The sequence below is a fragment of the Oryctolagus cuniculus genome, chromosome 7 (genome assembly GCF_964237555.1).
Source record: "Oryctolagus cuniculus chromosome 7, mOryCun1.1, whole genome shotgun sequence".
Taxonomy (NCBI): Eukaryota; Metazoa; Chordata; class Mammalia; order Lagomorpha; family Leporidae; genus Oryctolagus; species Oryctolagus cuniculus.
Window position 1 is genome coordinate 94875705 of NC_091438.1, and position 22492 is coordinate 94898196.

General features: G+C 37.8%; 1 protein-coding gene across 3 annotated transcripts in view; it reads right to left on the minus strand.

The window, feature by feature from the left end:
- ST6GALNAC5 (ST6 N-acetylgalactosaminide alpha-2,6-sialyltransferase 5) overlaps positions 1-22492 on the minus strand; it is a 215630-nt gene that overhangs the window by 89809 nt on the left and 103329 nt on the right. The window lies entirely within an intron of this gene.

Genomic DNA, 22492 nt, shown 5'->3' on the forward strand with positions numbered 1-22492 from the left:
CATAACCCTGTGCAGTCACCCTTCCCTGCCTTTTAAGGTAACTGTTCTGACTTTCACAACTGTCTCCTTAAAATACACATCCTCATTTATGGCAGCTTAATTTTTCCACATTTGTATGTATACAAATAAGGTCATGCACTATTTATTCTTTTGTGTCTGTGTCTTTGGGGGGGTTGGTGGTGAAGGATACAAAGTTAGTTTATAAGATTTATTCATCTTGGTGCCGATTCTCATAATCTGTTAATTTACATTTACTCATAACTTTAAAACTTTGCCTTTAGTTATTTATTTTTGAGAGAAAGAGAGACAGCTAGTGACCACAACAGAAAAAGGGCTCCCACCCACTGGTTCACACCCTGAAAGCCTGAAATGGCTGTGGCTAGGCCAGGATGAAGCCAGTAAACAGGAACCCAGTCCAGGTCTCCCATGACAATGGTAGGGACCCAACTACTTGAGCCACCACCATTGATACCTCCCAGTGTATGCATTAGCAGGCAGTTGGACTTGAGAGCAGAGCTGGGACTTGAATCCAGGCACTCTGATTTGATATGGGATGTAGGTGTCCCAGTTGACATATTAACCAATAGACTGAATGCCCACCCTTATGCATAACATTTTACATATAAAAACACTGCAACTTCTCTATTACTCTGTTGATGATATTGTGGATTGTATTTCTAGTTTTTGAATTTTATAATGCTGTACCAAACCTTTTAATCCTGCAAATTTAATCATGATCAAATAGAATTTAACGCAGCTATACAAAGACTGTTCAATATTGGGTAATATATGGGTTAAACTTAGCAGTTTAATAGGTTAAGAGAGAAAAAATATAATCTTCATTGATATAGAAAATCATTCAAAACATCTAAACCCATTTTTGAAAAACAGTAATTTGTTAGCAAATGATGTTAATCAATAGATTAACATGAGCCAATGTATCCACTTCTGTCCCAAAGCCACTGCCATTATTGATGGAGAAACACTACAAGAATCCTCACAAGAAAAGAATATCAAGTATTAACATTATTATTTAACTATGTACTAGACTTTCAATCTCATGAAATTATAATGAGAGAAAGATCAGTTATGAAAATTGGAAAGGAGAAGGAGTGATATGATTTCATATCTAAAATTCTATCAAAGCAATAAAGAAATGCAGTAATGTATCAGGTAATAAATTAATATACAAAAATCAATAATTTTCATACCACACCCCATTTACAACAGCAACAAAAATAATAAAATATCTATGAATAAATTTACTGAGAAAATTTGCAGACTTCTATTAAGGAAAAATGCCTCTAAAACAGGTCTCAAGAATACAAAAGCAGACTTCAACAAATGAAAAGGCGCACTACGGTTTTTGAAGCAAAGAGTCAAAAATCACAAAGATGTAAATCTGTGCTGATAATTTCAATTAGAATCTAATAAAAGCACTTACCGTTTCTTCCCTGTAACTAGATCAGTTGATTTTTCTCTTTTATAAATTAGAATAGTTAAGAAAACAAATGAGAGATAGAGCTAGCTTTGTCAGAAATTAAAACTCTGGAAAGCTTCAGCAATTAAAGTAGCCCAGGGCTTGGGATGCCTTCATCTGAATCAGAGTGCCTGGGTTCCAGCTCTGACTCCACTCCCAATGCCAGCTTCCTGCTAATACTCACCATGAGAGGCAGCAAGTGAGGGCTCCAGTACTCAGGTCCCTGCCACACACGTGGGGGAGCCTTGCTTTAGTTCTAGGCTTTTAGAATAGATTTGACCCAGCCCTGGCTGTTGTAGGCATTTGGGAACTGAACCAGTGGATGAGGTCTCCATATTTCTCTCTCTCTCTTTCTCTGTCTCCTCCTCACCTTTCAAATAAAATAAATTTAAAAAATTAAAAGAAAGCCCTAAACACAAAGCAGTCCATTTTCATTGCATAATTAGGCAAATGAATCAATTCCATCAGAACACAAAGCTCTGACAGAGATCTAAACACACTTGAAACTTTAGTAAAAGGTTGACATCTTAAGTAAGCGGGGAAAATAATTATGGTTCTATTCAATACATGATACTGGTACAATTGGATACCTTCTGAACACACACACAAAAGAGAATTTTCAATGGAATTACACATTTAACATAAAAGAAAACCATTATTGGTAAAAATGGAAGGATTCTATTATAACTTCGAAGTGGGAGAGAAGTCTCCAAATATGACACACAAAGCCAGAAGCTGTAAAGGAGAGTGTGATAGCTAATTTCATGTGTCAACTGGCTGGGTTTCGGTGCCCAGATACTTGGTCAAACGTTATTCTAGATGCTTCCCTGAGGGTGTTTGTGGAGGTGATTATCATTTGAATTAGTGGACTTTGAGTAAAGCAGATTGCTCTCCATAAGGTAGGAGGGTCTCATCCAATTAGTTGAAGGCCGTATTGCTGCCCCACAAGGAAGAGGGAATTCTTTGAGCAGACAGTCTTCAGATTATAACTACAACATTTGCTTGCCTGTGGGTCTCCAGACGTCCAGCCCACCTTGCAGAGTCTGGACTTGCCATCCTCCGTAATTGTGTGAACCAATTTCTTTTTAAATAAACCTCTCTGTAGCATCATATGCATCCTATTGGCTCTGTTTCTCTAAAGAACTCTGATTTAGAAAGCTTGATAAATTCTGCATTTAGAAAAAAAAATTCTCTATATTTCAAACAAAACTATAAACAGGTAAACAAACTGAAACAAATTCTTTCTGTCTGTAAAGTCAATGCACATGTAGCAAACTGGGAAAACATTTGCTAAAACAAATGATTAATGTCCCTAAGAGAGAATTCTCTCCTATCAGTTGATAAAGACCAACCAAGTAGTGGAAGGGTGGGAAAGGGGTAGCGCTGTTTTACATGGATCCTCAGCATCCACAACCACGCTCACGCTGCTCACAACTAGAAATAAGAAATAAAGCCACCACGAACAACTAAATTCTGAAAGTATTAACTGCTGAGAGTGAGAATAGGTGGAAACAGGCAATTTCAGTTATTGATGATGAGAGTGTAAAATGGTACAACCTATATGGAGGGCAGTTGGCACTGTCTGCCAACATGACAAATGCATCTACTTACAGACTCAGAATTTCACTTCCAGAAATTTATTCTACAGACAGTATATTCTCATGTGCAACATGACATATATACTATGTTTTAAAATTATGAAAACCAGGGAAGAGAAATAACTCAGAATTTCATGAACAGGGTACTGACTGAAGGAAGAGGTATGGTATATTCATAGGAGAGAAATCTATACATTATCAAAAAAGAATGAAGATTCGTATGTATTGATAGGAAAAGCTTTTAAGGATGTATTAGGCAAGTATATAAAAGCAGAATTGTAAAGTATAACTTCTGTAAAAATGGGAAGGTAGTAAAATATTCTTTTAAAAATTATTTTATTTATTTGAAAGAGAAGGCCTCACATAAAAGCGCAATAGAAAGATATCCAAAGAAACACTCTGGTATTGAAATGTTTTGATACAGAATTTAAATGAGTGAAAACAGAAGGTTGATAATTTGGTTATAGAACTGGAAAAACAAGGAATCGAATAGAGGCTACAGAGCTAAAAAGCTACCAACATCAAAAAGGAAGTTAATAATTTGATTTAACAACAGATTGTAATTAGTGAATGACAAGTCCTAGCAGAGTGAAGCACAAAGGTAAAGGACAGAAGATACTTGGTCAGCATAAGAGGCAGTAGCTACATGGAAGTTTAACATATACACAAGGACAATCCCAGGAGCAAGGACGAGAGGAGGGGTAGTAGCTGTAGTTGAAGAGATAATGGCTGATGATTTTTCCAAACATAAGAAAAGCATCAACCACAAATAAAATGTTGTAAAAACACAAAGTGGAGGAGTAGCAAAATAACATTCACAGTTAAACACGTCATGGTGAAATATCCCAGCAAATTAATGTTTAAAAAATTAGAAAACAATCAGAAAAAACCTATACATTATCTTCATAGGAGCAATAATTACGTTGATAGGTTTCTTTCTCAATTAAAGAAAAAAAAAACAACAAATAATGAAGGTCAGAAGGGGACAGAAAAATATTTTTAAAGTGATAAAGGAAAATATCTATCAACCTAGAATTGTATACCCAAAGGAAATTTTCTTTAAAAATGAGATTAAAATGAAAATATTTCCAGACAATTGAAAATGAAAAGAATTTGTCACTGACAGAGCAACACTAAGAATATGAAAAATTCTTCAGGCATAAGGAAACAATTCCTGATAGGAAATTGGAACCACAAAAAGAAAAAAGCTATGTAAAGCAAGGAAACCGAGGACAGGCATTGAGCCTAGCGGTTAAAGCATTCACATCCTGCAATGGAGTCTCTGGGTTTGAAACCCAGTTCAAAGTCCTAACTCTAGCTCCCTGTCAATGGGAGGCAGCAGCACTCTCTCTCCACCTGGCTCTTAAATAAATAATAAATGAAATTTCTTTTAAAAAATGAATTGTTTGGGTACATTTAAATCAATATTATTAACTATACAATAACAATAATGATAATGTTTTTGAGTTTTAAAATTTGACAAGCTTTAATATTTATGATAGCAATTATGCATAATTTTGGAGTGAGGTAACAGAGTTAAGTATTCTAAGATCTTTGAATTGTCTAGAAAGGTTAAAGTACCAGTTGAGATTAAACTGTGATAAATCAAGGAATGCAGCTTATAATCTCTTACAGTGGTTCTCAAAGTGTGTGTCTGGCTAGTTGTGTCAGCATCACTTGGGAACTTGAAATACTAACTTTTTCCCAGACTGATGGACTGAAATACTCAGGGGATAGAGCCCTGATACCTGCAAGACGTTCTTCAAAATGTTGTGGGAAATGGGAATAAAAGGTAATTTTATTTTGGAACAAAAATATTTGAAATCCATGCATATGAAGGATGTTTAGAAAGTTCAAGAAAGTACATATAAAAACTTGATTTTCTACTAACTTTTAAATCTGATTTCTTTTTTTTTAAGATTGTTTTATTTATTTGAAAGGTGGAGTTACAAAGAGAGAAAGGCAGAGGCAGAGAGAGAGAGAGAAAACTTCCATCCGCTTGCTGGTTCACTCTCTAGACGGCTGCAATGGCTAGGGCTGGGTCTAACTGAAGTCAGAAGTGAGAAGCATCATCCAGGTTTCCCAGATGGGTGCAAGGGCTCAAGTACTTGTGCCCTCTTCCACAGCTTTCCCAGGTGTATTAACAGGCAGCTAGATGGGAAGTAGACCAGCCAGGACTCCAATTGGCACCCACAGGGGATGTTGGCATGGCAGACAGCAGCTTAACCCACTATACCACAGATCTGGTCCGTTAAATCTGGTTTCATCTTCTGACTTTAAAAAGCCCTCCGGGTCTAGTCCAAGGAAGGATCCTTTTTAAAAAGTGGAAAGAGTGTGGTCTCAGGTAAGAATTAGGGACAAAACATCAGAGGAAACTATACACAAAGTGGAACTACATGGAGGATGTGGATGTGCACAACTCAGGACCCAAGCAGCGAGAGCCTCTGCACTAGTGTTGGAGAGTGAGGTGAGACCAGACTGCAACAGCTCAAGCCACTGGCAAAAGAGCTGCAGGAAGAGCATAGAGAGAATCTGGCTTGGAGCCCCGTGGGGGATAGAGTCCCTGTCAAACTAGAGGAGAAAAACAAAGTGAGGGCATGTTTCTCTCTCCACGATCACCATGCAATGGCATCCTGTAATAAGCTGATAGAGAGCACGTGCCATTTTGAGCATATGTAACAGCTGCACTAGCCCCTGTCTGCACCCAGCAACCAGTCAAGTGGAGACTCCTGAGTCTGGTGGGAAGAACAGACAGGGGGCTGGGTGCTTGTGATTATGAGAGACTTGTGTGCTGGGATTGTGAAAACACTGAGGTTGTGTGAGGAGACTCAGGGTATGGCTGGGACTTTGGGCAGTCACTGAGGGAGGCTCCACATGCTTGGAGCTTCTTGGTTATCTGGTGAGGGACGTTGCTGGGGAATCTGAGCTTACACTGAGGACACACAGATCCTTTGTGTGGTCCTTGTGTCATGGCAGACAAGCTAACACCCAGGCACTGGTCTCCTTTGAGGAGAGGAGCTCAGCTGAATCTACACCAACAGACAAGAACAAACTTCCCCTCTGATTAAAAAAAGAGAGCGAGAGATTTACCACTCTAAACCTGGGTGTGTCACCTTAAGACATGTCCTTCACCCTGGAGAACCGAACAGATCTCCATGGCCACACCCACCACCCACCTCTAGGTATTTATTGAAAGCAGACACTCCACTAATCTGCAGAGAAATAGTACAAAGATAAAAGCTGCCACAGTGAAAAAACAAAGAAGAAACCAAGTATCTCCACAAATGCTGAGTTAAAAACACACCAATTCAAGAATCAAAAAAAAGGAAGAAAATATGATGCCTCTAAAAGAACATAACACTTTAATACTAGATTGTGAAGATGATGAACTTGAAGAAATGCCAGAAATGGAATTAAAAAATTATCATAGGATTACTTAGAAGTAATCAGAAGTATATACATAAACTAATGAAATCCATACATGATGTGAAAGAAAATTTCTCCCATTAAATTGAGAAATCAAAATGAGACCTTGGAAATGAATTCAATAGAAAAAATAAAAAATGTGTGGAAATCCTTAACAGCAGAATCAGTGTAGCAGAAGAAAGAATATCCAAGTTAGAAGGCAAACCACAGGAAATTATACAGTCAGACCAAATACATGAAGAAGAAATTAGAAAACTAAAAAACACTGTTGGATGTCTACAGGATACTATCAAACAATCCAAATTACAGGTTCTAGGAGTTCCTGATGGCGTGGAAAGAGAGAAAGGATTAGAAGTTCTTTTTATTGCAATAGTAATAGAAAATTTCCCTAATTTGGAGAAAGAAAGGGGCATCCAAGTACAGGAAGAACATAGAACTCCTAATAGACATAACCAGAAAAGATCTTCACCACAGCACATTGTAACTAAACTCTCCACAGTAAAACATAAAGGAAACATTCTAAAATATGCATAAGAGAAAGGCCAGGTTACTTTCAGAAGCTCTCCAACTAAACTGAGAGCAGACTTCGAGTCAGAAACCCTACAGGCTAGGAGAGAATGGCAAATATATTGCAAGTCTTAAGAGAAAAGAACTATCAACTCAAATACAATACCCTGCATTGATATCAACTCAACTGAAATACTCTTCATGGGAGCAATAACTACATTTCCCATAACATTTTGAAGGACGTCTTGAAGGTATCACCTGTATTCATTTCTGAACAAAGGTGAAATAAAGACATTCCATGACAAAGAGAAATTGAAAGAATTTTTCATCCAGCCCTGCAAAAGATGCTTAAGGATGTGCTGCACAGAAGCATTGTCGAGGACCGAGCCGCGGGACTGAGCCGCGGAAGCCGAGCCGCGGGACTGAGCTGCGCAAGCTGCAGGGTCTGCGCGCAAGTGCTCGAAGGGGAGTGCAACAGCGGGGAGACTTGGGAAGTCCAGGGCTCCGAGTCCACACATCGGCGCTGGAAGGGGAGCAGACCTGCGTGGAGAGCGTGGGAGCCCACAGTTCGGGACATCAGCGGCAGACTCAACACACCAGCGCTGGAACGCGAGGTGAGCCGAACCTCAATAACCCGAGACACCGGCAGGCAAGCGGAGAGAGGAGACTAGAGGGAACGACCCCCGGGGCGGGGGGGACTTCACCAAGCTAACTGGAAGAGAGAGAGAGGGAAAAAAAAAAAAGGTGACTGGTATGGACACGGGTTTCTCTCTCTCCGCTCACCTCTCAAGGGCGAGCAAGACAAAGAGCAGGCGCCATCTTGGACATACGTCATAAGCAGAGCGACCTCAGGTCTGCACCGGCCCTGAGCCTAGCAGTAAAACCTGACTCTGGGTGGGGCGAATTAACAGGAGATTAGGACTTAGTAAATTTATGGTGCTACTGAACTGAGACTGTGAAAAAAGAGACGGGGGGGGGGGAGAACTCACGGAATTCACGTGAGCACTCTCCAGAGACGCTACAATTCCGTAACTTTGGCAACCCAGTGGGAGACTGAAGGAGAATTTGAGCCCACTCTAAGGGCCGAACAGATTCCCTGTGTGGTCCTTGGGAAAGAGCTTCTGATCTCTGGCTCCTGTGGGTATATCATTTGCCTGCTAACTACCTCCAACTTTGTTCAGCTGTGCAGAATAACTTCCCTGTTGAATCAAAAAAAAAAGAGAGAGAGAGAGAGAGAGAGAGAGAGAGGTTTACCACGCCTAACCTGGGAGTGTCACCTTTGGCACACCAAACAGAGCTCTCAGGCCACACCCATCTCAAGCCCTAAGGCTCCATCAAAAACAGATAGTCCACTTAATCTAGAGTCATAGTATAACAAGAAAAAGCACCACAGTGAAGAAACCAAATATCTCCAATATGACAAATAACAAACGCAAAAACCAAGGTAATAAAAACAAGGAAGTCACCATGAAGCCCTCAAATGAAAAAGACACCCCAATTCAAGATTATGAGGATGATGACATAGAAGAAATGCAAGAAGCAGATCTCAAAAAATTGATAAGAACATTAAGAAGTTCTCAAAAACAAATTCTTGAACTACAGAAATCCTTAATGGACAAGATAGAAAATCTCTCTCGTGAAAATGAAATATTAAGGAGGAATCAAAATGAAACGAAACAACTAGTACAACAGGAAACTGGGATAGTGACTGAAGTGAAGAATTCAATAGATCAAATGAAAAACACAATAGAGAGCCTTACAAACAGAATGGGAGAAGCAGAAGAGAGAATTTCGGACTTAGAAGACAGAGAACAGGAAAGGATACAGTCAGACCAAAGAAAAGAAGAGGAAATTAGGAATCTAAAACATATTGTCGGGAATCTTCAGGATACTATTAAAAAACCCAACATTCGGGTTCTAGGAGTTCCTGAAGGCATGGAGAGGGAGAAAGGATTAGAAGGCCTTTTTAGTGAGATATTAGCAGAAAATTTCCCAGGTTTGGAGAAGGACAGAGAAATCCTAGTACAGGAAGCTCACAGAACCCCTAATAAACACGACCAAAAGAGACCCTCACCACGGCACGTTGTAATTAAACTCTCCACAGTGAAACATAAAGAAAAGATCCTAAAATGTGCAAGAGAGAAACGTCAGATTACTCTCAGAGGATCTCCAATCAGACTCACAGCTGACTTCTCATCAGAAACTCTACAAGCTAGGAGGGAATGGCAAGATATAGCCCAGGTACTAAGAGAGAACAACTGCCGGCCCAGAATATTATATCCTGCAAAGCTATCATTTGTGAATGAAGGTGAAATAAAGACTTTTCATAACAAACAGAAATTGAAAGAATTTGTTGCCACTCGTCCAGCCCTACAAAAGATGCTTAAAGATGTGTTACACACAGAAACAAAGAAACACGGTCATCAATATGAAAGAAGGTAAAGGAAGGAAACCAAGGAAGGAAAGCTCACAGCAAAAGATCACAGGGAATTCAAAGCATATATTAGAACTTATCTTTGGCAAATGGCAGGGCAAAGTTACCACTTATCATTAGTCACATTGAACGTGAATGGCCTGAACTGTCCAGTTAAAAGACACCGTTTGGCTGATTGGGTTAAAAAACAAAACCCATCTATTTGCTGCTTACAAGAAACACATCTTTCCAACAAAGATCCATACAGACTGAAAGTGAAAGGCTGGAAAAAGATATACCATGCCAACAGAAATGAAAAAAGAGCAGGCGTAGCCATCTTAATATCAGACACCATAAACTTTACCACAAAAACCATTAAGAGAGACAAAGAGGGACACTACATAATGATTAAGGGATCAATTCAACAGGAAGATATAACAATTATCAATGTATATGCACCCAACTACAGGGCACCGGTTTATCTAAAAGATTTGTTAACGGACTTAAAGGGAGACTTAGACCCCAATACAATAGTACTGGGGGACTTCAATACTCCACTCTCAGAAATAGACAGATCAATAGGACAGAAGATCAACAAGGAGACAGTAGATTTAAACGACACTATAGCCCAAATGGATCTAACAGATATATACAGAACTTTCAATCCTACAGCTAAAGATTATACATTCTTCTCAGCAGTACATGGAACCTTCTCTAGGATTGACCACATACTAGGCCATAAAGCAAGTCTCAGCAAATTCAAAAGAATTAGAATCATACCATGCAGCTTCTCAGACCATAAAGGAATGAAGTTGGAATTGAACAACTCAGGAATCCCTAGAGCATACGCAAACACATGGAGATTGAACAACATGCTCCTGAATGAACAATGGGTCATAGAAGAAATCAAAAGAGAAATCAAAAACTTTCTGGAAGTAAATGAGGATAACAGCACAACATACCAAAACTTATGGGACGCAGCAAAAGCAGTGTTAAGAGGAAAGTTTATATCAATAGGTGCCTACATCAAGAAATTGGAAAGGCACCAAATAGATGAGCTTTCTATTCACCTCAAGGATCTAGAAAACCTACAGCAAACCAGACCCAAATCTAGTAGGAGAAGAGAAATAATTAAAATCAGAGAAGAAATCAACAGGATTGAATCAAGAAAAACATTACAAAAAATCAGCCAAACGAGGAGCTGGTTTTTTGAAAAAATAAACAAAATTGACACCCCATTGGCCCAACTAACTAAAAAAAGAAGAGAAAAGACCCAAATCAATAAAATCAGAGATGAAAAAGGAAATGTAACAACAGACACCACAGAAATAAAAAGAATCATCAGAAATTACTACAAGGACTTGTATGCCAGCAAACAGGGAAACCTATCAGAAATGGATAGATTCCTGGACACATGCAACCTACCTAAATTGAACCAGGAAGACATCGAAAACCTAAACAGACCCATAACTGAGACAGAAATTGAAACAGTAATAAAGGCCCTCCCAACAAAGAAAAGCCCAGGACCAGATGGATTCACTGCTGAATTCTACCAGACATTTAAAGAAGAACTAACTCCAATTCTTCTCAAACTATTCAGAACAATTGAAGAAGAGGGAATCCTCCCAAATTCTTTCTATGAAGCCAGCATCACCTTAATTCCTAAGCCGGGAAAAGATGCAGCACTGAAAGAGAATTACAGACCAATATCCCTGATGAACACAGATGCAAAAATCCTCAATAAAATTCTCGCCAATAGAATGCAACAACACATCAGAAAGATCATCCACCCAGACCAAGTGGGATTTATCCCTGGTATGCAGGGATGGTTTAATGTGCGCAAGACAATCAATGTGATACACCACATTAACAGACTGCAGAAGAAAAACCATATGATTCTCTCAATAGATGCCGAGAAAGCATTTGATAAAATACAACACCCGTTCATGATGAAAACTCTAAGCAAACTGGGTTTGGAAGGAACATTCCTCAATACAATCAAAGCAATCTATGAAAAACCCACAGCCAACATCCTATTGAATGGGGAAAAGTTGGAAGCATTTCCACTGAGATCTGGGACCAGACAGGGATGTCCACTCTCACCACTGCTATTCAATATAGTTCTGGAGGTTCTAGCCAGAGCTATTAGGCAAGAAAAAGAAATTAAAGGGATACAAATTGGGAAGGAAGAACTCAAACTATCCCTCTTTGCAGATGACATGATTCTGTATTTAGGGGACCCAAAGAACTCTACCAAGAGACTATTGGAACTCATAGAAGAGTTTGGCAAAGTAGCAGGGTATAAAATCAATGCACAAAAATCAACAGCCTTTGTATACACAGACAATGCCATGGCTGAGGAAGAAATTCTAAGATCAATCCCATTCACAATAGCTACAAAAACAATCAAATACCTTGGAATAAACTTAACCAAGGATGTTAAAGATCTCTACGATGAAAATTACAAAACCTTAAAGAAAGAAATAGAAGAGGATACCAAGAAATGGAAAAATCTTCCATGCTCATGGATTGGAAGAATCAATATCATCAAAATGTCCATTCTCCCAAAAGCAATTTACAGATTCAATGCAATACCAATCAAGATACCGAAGACCTTCTTCTCAGATCTGGAAAAATTGGTGCTGAAATTTATATGGAGGCACAAGAGACCTCGAATAGCTAAAGCAATCTTGTACAACAAAAACAAAGCCGGAGGCATCATAATACCAGATTTCAGGACATACTACAGGGCAGTTGTAATCAAAACAGCATGGTACTGGTACAGAAACAGAAGGATAGACCAATGGAACAGAATTGAAATACCAGAAATCAACCCAAACATCTACAGCCAACTTATATTTGATCAAGGATCTAAAACTAATTCCTTGAGCAAGGACAGTCTATTCAATAAATGGTGCTGGGAAAATTGGATTTCCACGTGCAGAATCATGAAGCAAGACCCCTACCTTACACCTTACACAAAAATCCACTCAACATGGATTAAAGACCTAAATCTACGACCTGACACCATCAAGTTACTAGAGAACATTGGAGAAACCCTTCAAGATATTGGCACAGGCAAAGAGTTTCTGGAAAAGACCCGGGAGGCACAGGCAGTCAAAGCCAAAATTAACTATTGGGATTGCATCAAATTGAGAAGTTTCTGTACTGCAAAAGAAACAGTCAGGAGAGTGAAGAGACAACCGACAGAATGGGAAAAAATATTTGCAAACTATGCAACAGATAAAGGGTTAATAACCAGAATCTACAAAGAGATCAAGAAACTCCACAAAAACAAAACCAACAACCCAATTAAGAGATGGGCCAAGGACCTCAATAGACATTTTTCAAAAGAGGAAATCCAAATGGCCAACAGGCACATGAAAAAATGTTCAAGGTCATTAGCAATCAGAGAAATGCAAATCAAAACCACAATGAGGTTCCACCTCACCCCGGTTAGAATGGCTCACATTCAGAAATCTACCAACAACAGATGCTGGCGAGGATGTGGGGAAAAAGGGACACTAACCCACTGTTGGTGGGAATGCAAACTGGTTAAGCCACTATGGAAATCAGTCTGGAGATTCCTCAGAAACCTGAAGATAACCCTACCGTTCGACCCAGCCATCCCACTCCTTGGAATTTACCCAAAGGAATTTAAATTGGCAAACAAAAAAGCGGTCTGCAGCCTAATGTTTATTGCAGCACAATTCACAATAGCTAAGACCTGGAACCAACCTAAATGCCCATCAACGGTAGACTGGATAAAGAAATTATGGGATATGTACTCTTTAGAATACTATACTGCAGTAAGAAACAACGAAATCCAGTCATTTGCAACAAAATGGAGGAATCTGGAACACATCATGCTGAGTGAAATAAGCCAGTCCCAAAGGGACAAATACCATATGTTCTCCCTGATCGGTGACAACTGACTGAACACCAAAAAGGAAACTTGTTGAAGTGAAAGGGACACTATGGGAAACGGTGACTTGATCAGCATAGCCCTGACTGTTAATGAACAACTTAATACATTATCCCTCTTAGTAGTTTTTTTGTCTGTTCTACTTAATATGACTGATTCAATTCTGTAATTAATACACAGTTATTCTTAAGTGTTGAAATTTAACTGAAATGTGATCCCTGTTAAACATAAGAGTAGGAATAAGAGAGGGAAGAGATATATAATTTGGGACATGCTCAAGCTGACTTGCCCCAAATGGTAGAGTTAGAAACATACCAGGGGACTCCAATTTAATCCCATCAAGGTGGCATGTACCAATGCCATCTCACTAGTCCAAGTGATCAATTTCAGTTCGCAATTGATCATAATGAAAGGACTAAGAGTCAAAGGGAGCACATAAGCAAGTCTAGTACCTGCTAACACTAACCGATAGAATAAATAAAGGGGAGAGTGATCCAACATGGGAAGTGAGATACTCAGCAGACTCATAGAATGGCAGATGCCCTAAATAGCACTCTGGCCTCAGAATCAGCCCTAAAGGCATTCAGATCTGGCTGAAAAGCCCATGAGAGTATTTCAGGCATGGAAAGCCAAGACACTCTGGCAAAAGATCTCTGTGAGTGAGATCTCAGTGGAAAGAACAGGTCTTCAAAGAAGGAGGTACCTTTCTCTGAAGGGAGGAGAGAACCTCCACTTTGACTATGACCTTGTCTAAACAAGATAAGAGTCGGAGAACTCAAGGGGCTTCCATAGCCTTGGAAACTCATGACTGGAGCATAGGGAGATTACTGATGCCATAGACAGGAGTGTCAATTGGTAAAGTCAACAACAGGAGTCACTGTGCACTTACTCCTCATGTAGGATCTCTGTCCTTAATGTGCTGTGCATTGAGATTTAATGCTATAACGAGTACTCAAATAATATATTTCACTTTGTGTTTCTATGGGGGTGCAAACTGTTGAAATCTTTACTTAATGCATACTAAACTGATCCTCTGTAAAAAAAAAAAAAGAAATTATCAACTCCCAACTTGACTCTCACTGGGATTAAACATGACAATAGGTCTGCTCTGATTTCATCATCATTAAAAAAAAATCATCTATTATTTTTCACTTTATGTTTCTGTGTGGGAGCAAACTGTTGAAATCCTTACTTAATGTATACTAAGCTGATCTTCTGTATATTAAGATAATCGAAAATGAATCTTGATGTGAATGGAAGGGGAGAGGGAGTGGGAAAGGGGAGGGTTGTGGGTGGGAGGGACGGTATGGGGGGGAAGCCATAGTAATCCATTATTCGTACTTTGGAAACGTATATTCATTAAATAAAAGTTTAAAAAAAATAAATAAATAAATAAAACCCAAAAAAAAAAAAAAAAAAAGAAGCATTGTCAACACTTCAAAAGAAGTTAAAGGAAGAAAATCTCCTAGTGAAAGTACAAAGGAAATCCAAAGTAAAATATAGGAATATTTATGGAAAACCAGCAAGGCAAAGTTGTTATTTATCATTAGTTATTTTGAATGTAAATGACCTCAACTTTCCAGTTAAAAGACACAGACTGGCTGAATGGATTAAAAAATAAAACCCATCTATTTGCTGCCTATACGAAACACATCCCACCAACAAAAATGCACAGAAAGTAAAGGATGGAAAAAGATATTCCATGCTAACAGAAACCAACAAAGAGCTGGTGTGACCATCCTAATATCAGACAAAATAGATTTTAACACAAAAACTGTTAAAAGAGACAAAGAATGGCACTATGTAATGATTAAGGAATCAGTTATACAGGAATATGTAACTATTATAAACATATATGCACCTAATTACAGGGCACCTGGCTATTTAAAAGAAATATTAAGGGATCTAAAGGGAGACATAGACTCCAACACAATAGCAATGGGGGAATTCAATACCCCACTATCAGCAATGGACAGATCAACCAGAAAGAAAATCAGGAAGGAAACTACATAATTAATTGACACTATAAACTAAATGGACCTAACAGATATCTACAGAGCTTTTCATACTACAGTTTCAGAATACACATTCGTCTCACCAGTGCAAGGAACTTTCTGTAGGATTAACCACACACTAGGCCATAAAGCAAGTCTCAGCAAATTCAAAAATATCAAAATCATACCATGCAGCTTCTCAGACCACAATGGAATGAAGCTGGAAATCAGCAACTCAGGAATCTCAAGAACACATGCAAACACATGGGAACTGAACAACATGCTCCTGAATGAGCAGTGGATCATAGAAGAAATCAAAAGAGAAATCAGAAACATTCTGGAAACAAATGAAGATGATATACAACATATCAAAAGTTATGAGATACAGAAAAAGCAGTGTTAAGAGGAACGTTTATATCAGTTGGTGCCTACATCAAGAAATTGGAAAGGCACCGAATAAATGAGCTATCAATGCATCTCAAGGATCTAGAAAAACATCAGCAAACAAAGCCCAGCTATCAGGAAAAGAGAAATAACTAAAATTGAAACAAAAAATACAAAAGATCAGCAAATCAGGAGCTGTTTTTTAAAAATATAAACAAAATTGACACATGCCATTGGCCCAACTAACCAAAGAAAAGAGAAGATCCAAATCAATAAAATTAGAGATGAAAAAGTAAATGAAACAACAGACACCACAGAAAGAAAAAGAACCATCAGGAATTACTTCTAATAGCTGTATGTCAATAAACTGGAAAACCCAGAAGAAATAGATAGATTCCTTGACACACACAACCTACCTAAATTTAGCCATGAAGAAATTGAAAACCTAAATAGATCCATTACCAAGATAGACATTGAATCAGTAATGAAGACCCTTCACACAAAGAAAATTCCAGGATTGGATGGATTCACTGCTGAATTCTACCAGACATTGAAAGAACTAACTCCAATTCTTCTCAAGTTATTCAAAACCACTGAAAGGGAGGGAATCCTCCAAAATTCTTTCTATGAAGCCAGGATCATCTTAATTCCTAAGCTCGAAAAAAACACAACAGAGAAAGAGAATTACAGACCAATTTCTTTGATGAGCATAGATGCAAAATCCTCAACAAAATCTAGGCAATTGAATCCAAAACACATCAGATATATCATCCACCCAAACCACGTGAGATTTATCCCTGGTATGCAGGGATGTTTCAACATTCGCAAATCAATCAAAGTGATATATCACATTAACATCTGCAGAACAAAAATCATATATGATTATCTAAATAGATGCAGAAAAAGCATTTGATAAAATGCGACACCCTTTCATGATGAAAACTTTTAGCAAATTGGTTATAGAATCAATATTACTCAACACAATCAAGGCAATTTATGACAAACCCCCAGACAGAGCAGTATTGAATAGGGAAACGTTGGAAGCATTCTCACTGATAGCCATAATCAGACAAGGATGCCCACACTCACCATTGCTATTCAGTATAGTCAGTTTTAGCTAGAGCTATTAGGCAAAAACAAAAAACAAAAAAAAAAAAAAGAAAGAAAAAGGAAGAAATCAAAGGAATACAAATTGGGAAGGAGGAAGTCAAAATATCCCTATTTGCAGATGACATGATTCCATATATGGGGGACCAAAAACTCCACCAAGAGACTATTGGAAATCATAGAAGAGTTTGGTAAAGTAGCAGGATATAAAGTCAATACACAAAATTCAGCAGCCTTGTATATACAGACAATGTCAAGACTGAGAAAGAACTTCTAAGATCAATCTCATTCACAATAACTCTGAAAAAAATCAAATGCCTTGGTATATATTTAACCAAGAATGTCAAAGATCTCTTGGATGAGAATTACAAAATATTAAAGAAATAGAAGAAATTACAAAAAAATGGAAAAATTTTCCATGTTCATGGATTGGAAGAATCAATATCATTAAAATGTCCATTCTTCCAAAAGCAATTTACAGATTCAATGCAATACCAATCAAAATACCAAAGACATTCTTCTCAGGTCTAGAACAAATGATGTTGCAATTCATATGGAAACACAGGAGATCTTGAATTGCTAAAGCAGTCTTATACAACAAAAACAAAGCTGGAAGCATCACAATACAGATTTCAAGACATACTACAAGGCAGTTATAATCAAAACAGTCTAGTACTGGTACAAAAACAGATGGATAGATCAATGGAACCAAATAGAAATGCCAGAAATCAATCTAAGCACCTGCAAACAACTTACATTTGACCAAGGAGCAGAAACCAATCCCTGGAGCAAGGACAGTCTCTTCAACACATGGTGCTGGAAAAAGTGAATCTCCATATGTATGAAGAAAGACCCCCAACTTATACCTTACACTGAAATTCATCCAAAATGGATTAAAGAACTAAATTTTTTGACCTTATAACATCAAATTATTAGAGAACATTGGGGAAACCCTGCAAGACAATGGCATAGGTAAAGGGTTCTTGGAAAAGACCTCAGAGGAACAAGCAATGAAAGCCAAAATTCACAAACGGGATTACATCAAACTGAGAAGCTACTGTACTAAAAAGGAACACTCAGGAAAGTGAAGAGGCAACCAATAGAATGGGAAAAATTATTTGCAAACAATGCAACTGATAATGGACAAATAACCAGAATATACAAAGAGATGAAGAAATTCCACAACAAAACAAACAATCCACATAAGAGATAGATAAAGGACTTAAACACATTTTTCAGAAGAGAAAATCTAAATGGCCAACAGACACATGAAAAAGTGCTCAGAATCACTACCCATCAGAGAAGTGCAAATCAAAACCACAATGAGGTTTTACCTCACCCCAGTTAGAATGGCTTTCATAAGGAAATCAACAAGCAACACATACTGGTGAGAATGTGGGGAAAATGTACCCTAATCCACTGTTGGTGGGAATGTAATCTGCTAAAACCACTATGGAAGACAGTTTGTAGATACCTCAGAAACCTGAATATAGACCTACCAAATGACACAGCAATCCCACTCCTGAGAATTTACCCAAGGGAAATGAAAACAGTACATAAAAATTATCTGTATCCCCATGTTTTTTTGCAGCTCAATTCACAATAGCTAAGACATGGAATCAACATAAATGCCCCTCAGCTGAAGACTGGATAAAGAAATTATGGGATATGTACCCTATGGAATACTACACAGCAGTAAAAATAAAAATGAAATCTGGTCATTTGCAACAAAATGGATGAATCTGGAAAACATCATACTTAGTGAAATAAGCCAGTCCCAAAAGGACAAATACCATATGTTCTCCCTGATCTGATAACTAAAAAGCACCTAAAAGGAAATATGTAGAAGTAAAATTGATACTTTGAGAAGCATTGACTTGAAAAGCCCTTGTCTTGACTATGGAGGAATAGTTTTATTTATTTATTTTTTTACTCTTCATACTGTTTGTTGAACTCTTTACTTAATACAGAGTTAATTGTATGTGTATAAAATCAATTGAAAATTTAAAAAAGTCCTCCAGGAGTTTTTATGTGTTCTAAAGTTGTAAATCATTGTTTTAGTATAACCACTAAAAGGATAATGAAAGAGTATGTAATTTCTGAGTTAATGAAAGGATGAAATGGAATAATTGGAATTGCAATCAATCCAAAAGAAAGCAAAAACACAGAGTCAAAGAAATACAGAGTCTCAAGGAACAAATAAAAATCAAGTTGTAATATAAATACATCAAATCTAAGGACATCAGTAATTTCATCAAATGTAAATGCAATAAGTGGAGCATTTTCAAAATAGTTGACATATTGGAGTTTTTCTAAAAAAAACCATAGGCTGGAGACATTTCTAAAATACACAGATGTAAAAATTTCACAAAGCAAGACATGGGGAAAGGAATCATGGGACAATAACTGAAAGAAATCTAATGTATCTCTACTTACATCAACAAAGAAGAGAATAAGATGAGAAGAAGTGCTAGGAGATAATAAAAGGAGCAGTGTCCTAGATAGATAATAATTCTAAATTTGTACCAAATAAAATCTTTCAAAGTTAAAGGAAAAATTGGCTTAGTTATTAAAAGAACTAGGTTAATCAACAATCATAGTAAAATAATATTTTAGTACTACTCTGTAATAGCTAAAATATGACAAAAATATATTTATATTCACAGAAGATTTGAATAAGATGTTACAGTAACTCTTATAATTGGTTGACAATTATAATGCACAATAAATGCACTGTGTTCATTCTATATAAGAACATACAAAAATTTACAAATATCATCCACTTGTTGAGTCATAAATTACTGAAATAGTATAGTACATTTTGTTGACCATATAGCAAACTAGTGATCAGTAACCAAAAACATCATTAGAAAGTACTGTATTTTCAGAAATTAAGAAATGTTGTTCTAAAAAATCACTGGGCAAAAGTACAAATCACATGGGAAATTAGAAAGTACTTTAGACTAAGAATTAAACATGACTTGTAGGCTATATTTATATTCATGTTTTGAGGGAAACTTATTTAAGTTATTCATTTTGGTACCTTAGAATAACAGTAAATTAAACTCAAAAGGAAGGCAATAGCAACAGCAAAACTACTCATGTACAGATTCTTAGAAAAACATAATTTACCAAAATAGACCCAATAGGAATAGATAATCTGAATCTCCAGTTCAAAAATTTTCCAATAATGAAACTCCCTATCTACATGATTTCTTTGATGATTTTCACTAAACATCTAAGGAAGGAATTGGAATAGAAAGAGGTCATCCCACAGCTTGCCTTATGAAACCAGAATAACCTTGAGTGTAAAATCTTATAAGAACATCATGAAAAAGAAGAACCATGAAATAGTCTCATTTATGACACTGTAAAAATCCTGAATATTAGGAAATTTAGCCCAGCAAAATAACACACACACAGACACAGACACACACAGACACACACGCGCGTGCGCGCGGGTGCACATCATGAACAAATTCCAGGTATAAAAGGTTGGGTTAACATTTTATTTTATTTATTTTTTTGACAGGCAGAGTTAGACAGTGAGAGAAAGAGACAGAGAGAAAGGTCTTCCTTCCATTGGTTCAGTCCCCAAATGGCTGCTACAGCCAGCGGCGCAGCACCAATCCAAAGCCAGGAGCCAGGTGCCTCCTCTTGGTCTTCCATGCGGGTGCAGGGCCCAAGGACCTGGGCCATCCTCCACGGCCTTCCAAGGCCACAGCAGAAAGCTGGACTGGAAGAGAAGCAACCGGGACAGAACCGGCGTCCCCACCGGGACCTGGACCCAGAATGCCCGTGCCGCAGGTGGAGGATTAGCCTAGTGAGCCGCAGTGCTGGCTGGGTTAACATTTTAAAGATTAATTTAATTCACCTAGTAACAGTCTCAAGCAGAAAATATGCAATGATCATGTTGGTAGATGTGAACTAATTATAAATTCCAACATTAATCCATGTCAAAAGTGTTTAGCAAATTAGACACAGCAGAGAATTTCTTTAATCTGATAACTGCTTTCTACAAAACAAAAAATAACTCTTACCAAGCATCATACTAATACTGATTTGCTGAAATCTTTCTTTGTGATATTGAAAATGAGACAAGAATGGCTATCATCAAAATTTTAAATCACAACTATAGTAAAGTACTAGACAATGCAATCAGGAAAGAACAAAACAATAAAGATAGTTTTGGAAAGTGTCTTAATCTGTTTTCTATTGCCATAATAAAGTATCTGAGCTTGGGCAATTTAAGAAATATATGCAACATTTTTGACTCATGGTCTGGGTGCTCAAAAGTTCAAGAGCAAGGTGTTGGCATGAAGTGAGGACCTTCTTGTTGTCATGGCATAGGGTATCACAAGGCTGGCAAATGTGCCAGCTTAGATCACTCTTCAACTTCTTATAAAGCCACTAATGCCTGGGCTGACACTGTGGTATAGAATGTTAAGCCTCTTCCTGTAGTGGCAGCATCACATATGGGTGCCGGTTTGAGTCTTGGTTGCTCCTTTTCCAATCCAGCTCCCTGCTGATGCACCTGGTAGGGCAACAGAAGATGGCCTTAGTGCATGGACCCCTTTTACCCAAATGGGAGACCTAGAAGAAGCTCCTGGCTCCTGGCTTTGGTCTGGTCCAGCCCCAGCCATTGTGGCCCTTTGGGGAGTGATCCAGTGGATGGAAGATCTCTCTCTCTCTCTCTCTCCTTCTCTCTCTGATATCATCATAAGTGTCCTAGCCTCATGATCTCACCTGTTCTAATGACCTTCCAAAAATCTTTGAAGATTGAATTTTCAACAAATGAAATTTGGAGGGACACATTCAAGTTAAAACAAGAAGTAACAAAATTTTCCTTGATTATCTTGAAGTAATTGTTTATGTAGCAAATCCAAAAGACTTCATAGATGAGTTATTTGAATAAAAATGAACAAATTCCAAGTACAAGCAAAGTATGATTCTCAAAGATAGTACTGAATGAAAGTCATACTGAAAGGAATACTAATTCATTATTCTATTTATATGATATTCAAGAAACTGAAAAAACTAAATTTTATAACTTAAAGACATACACATAGATAATTACATTGTGAAGAAAAGCAGGAAAACAAGTATAAAAGCCAGGAAAGTCACATCTGAGGGAGAACTTCTGTGCCCAAGGTGGGGAGGGGAGGAAGGTAGTCTGGGCCATTAATAATTCTGGGTTTGGTCTTAAAGGAATGGACTCATTGAACAGTTTTAAGCCAGCCAATATTATTGAACTTGTATTTTTCAAGAGAACAACTTGGGACAATTAGGGGTTATGGAAAGACAGAACTGGAAATAGCAGAATCAGTTGAGAGGCTATTGCAATAACTAGTTAGGGTGACTATAGCTGGTGGTTGACATTAGAGGACTGTATTAATTTTCTGTTGCTCTTGCAACAATTTATCACAAACAGAGAAGCTTAGAACAGCACAACTTATGATTTTTGCCTCTCTGTAGGTTGAAAGTCTGATACAGGTCTCGCTGGGCTGAAATCCAGGTACTAGCCGGGCCATCTTCCTGATGACTCCAAAATAGAAGCCATCCCTTTCCTTTTCTAGTTCTTAAAGGCCATACACATTCCTCGGCTCATGGTCCCTTCTTCCATCTTCAAAAACATTTTTCCCCAATCACATTTCTCTT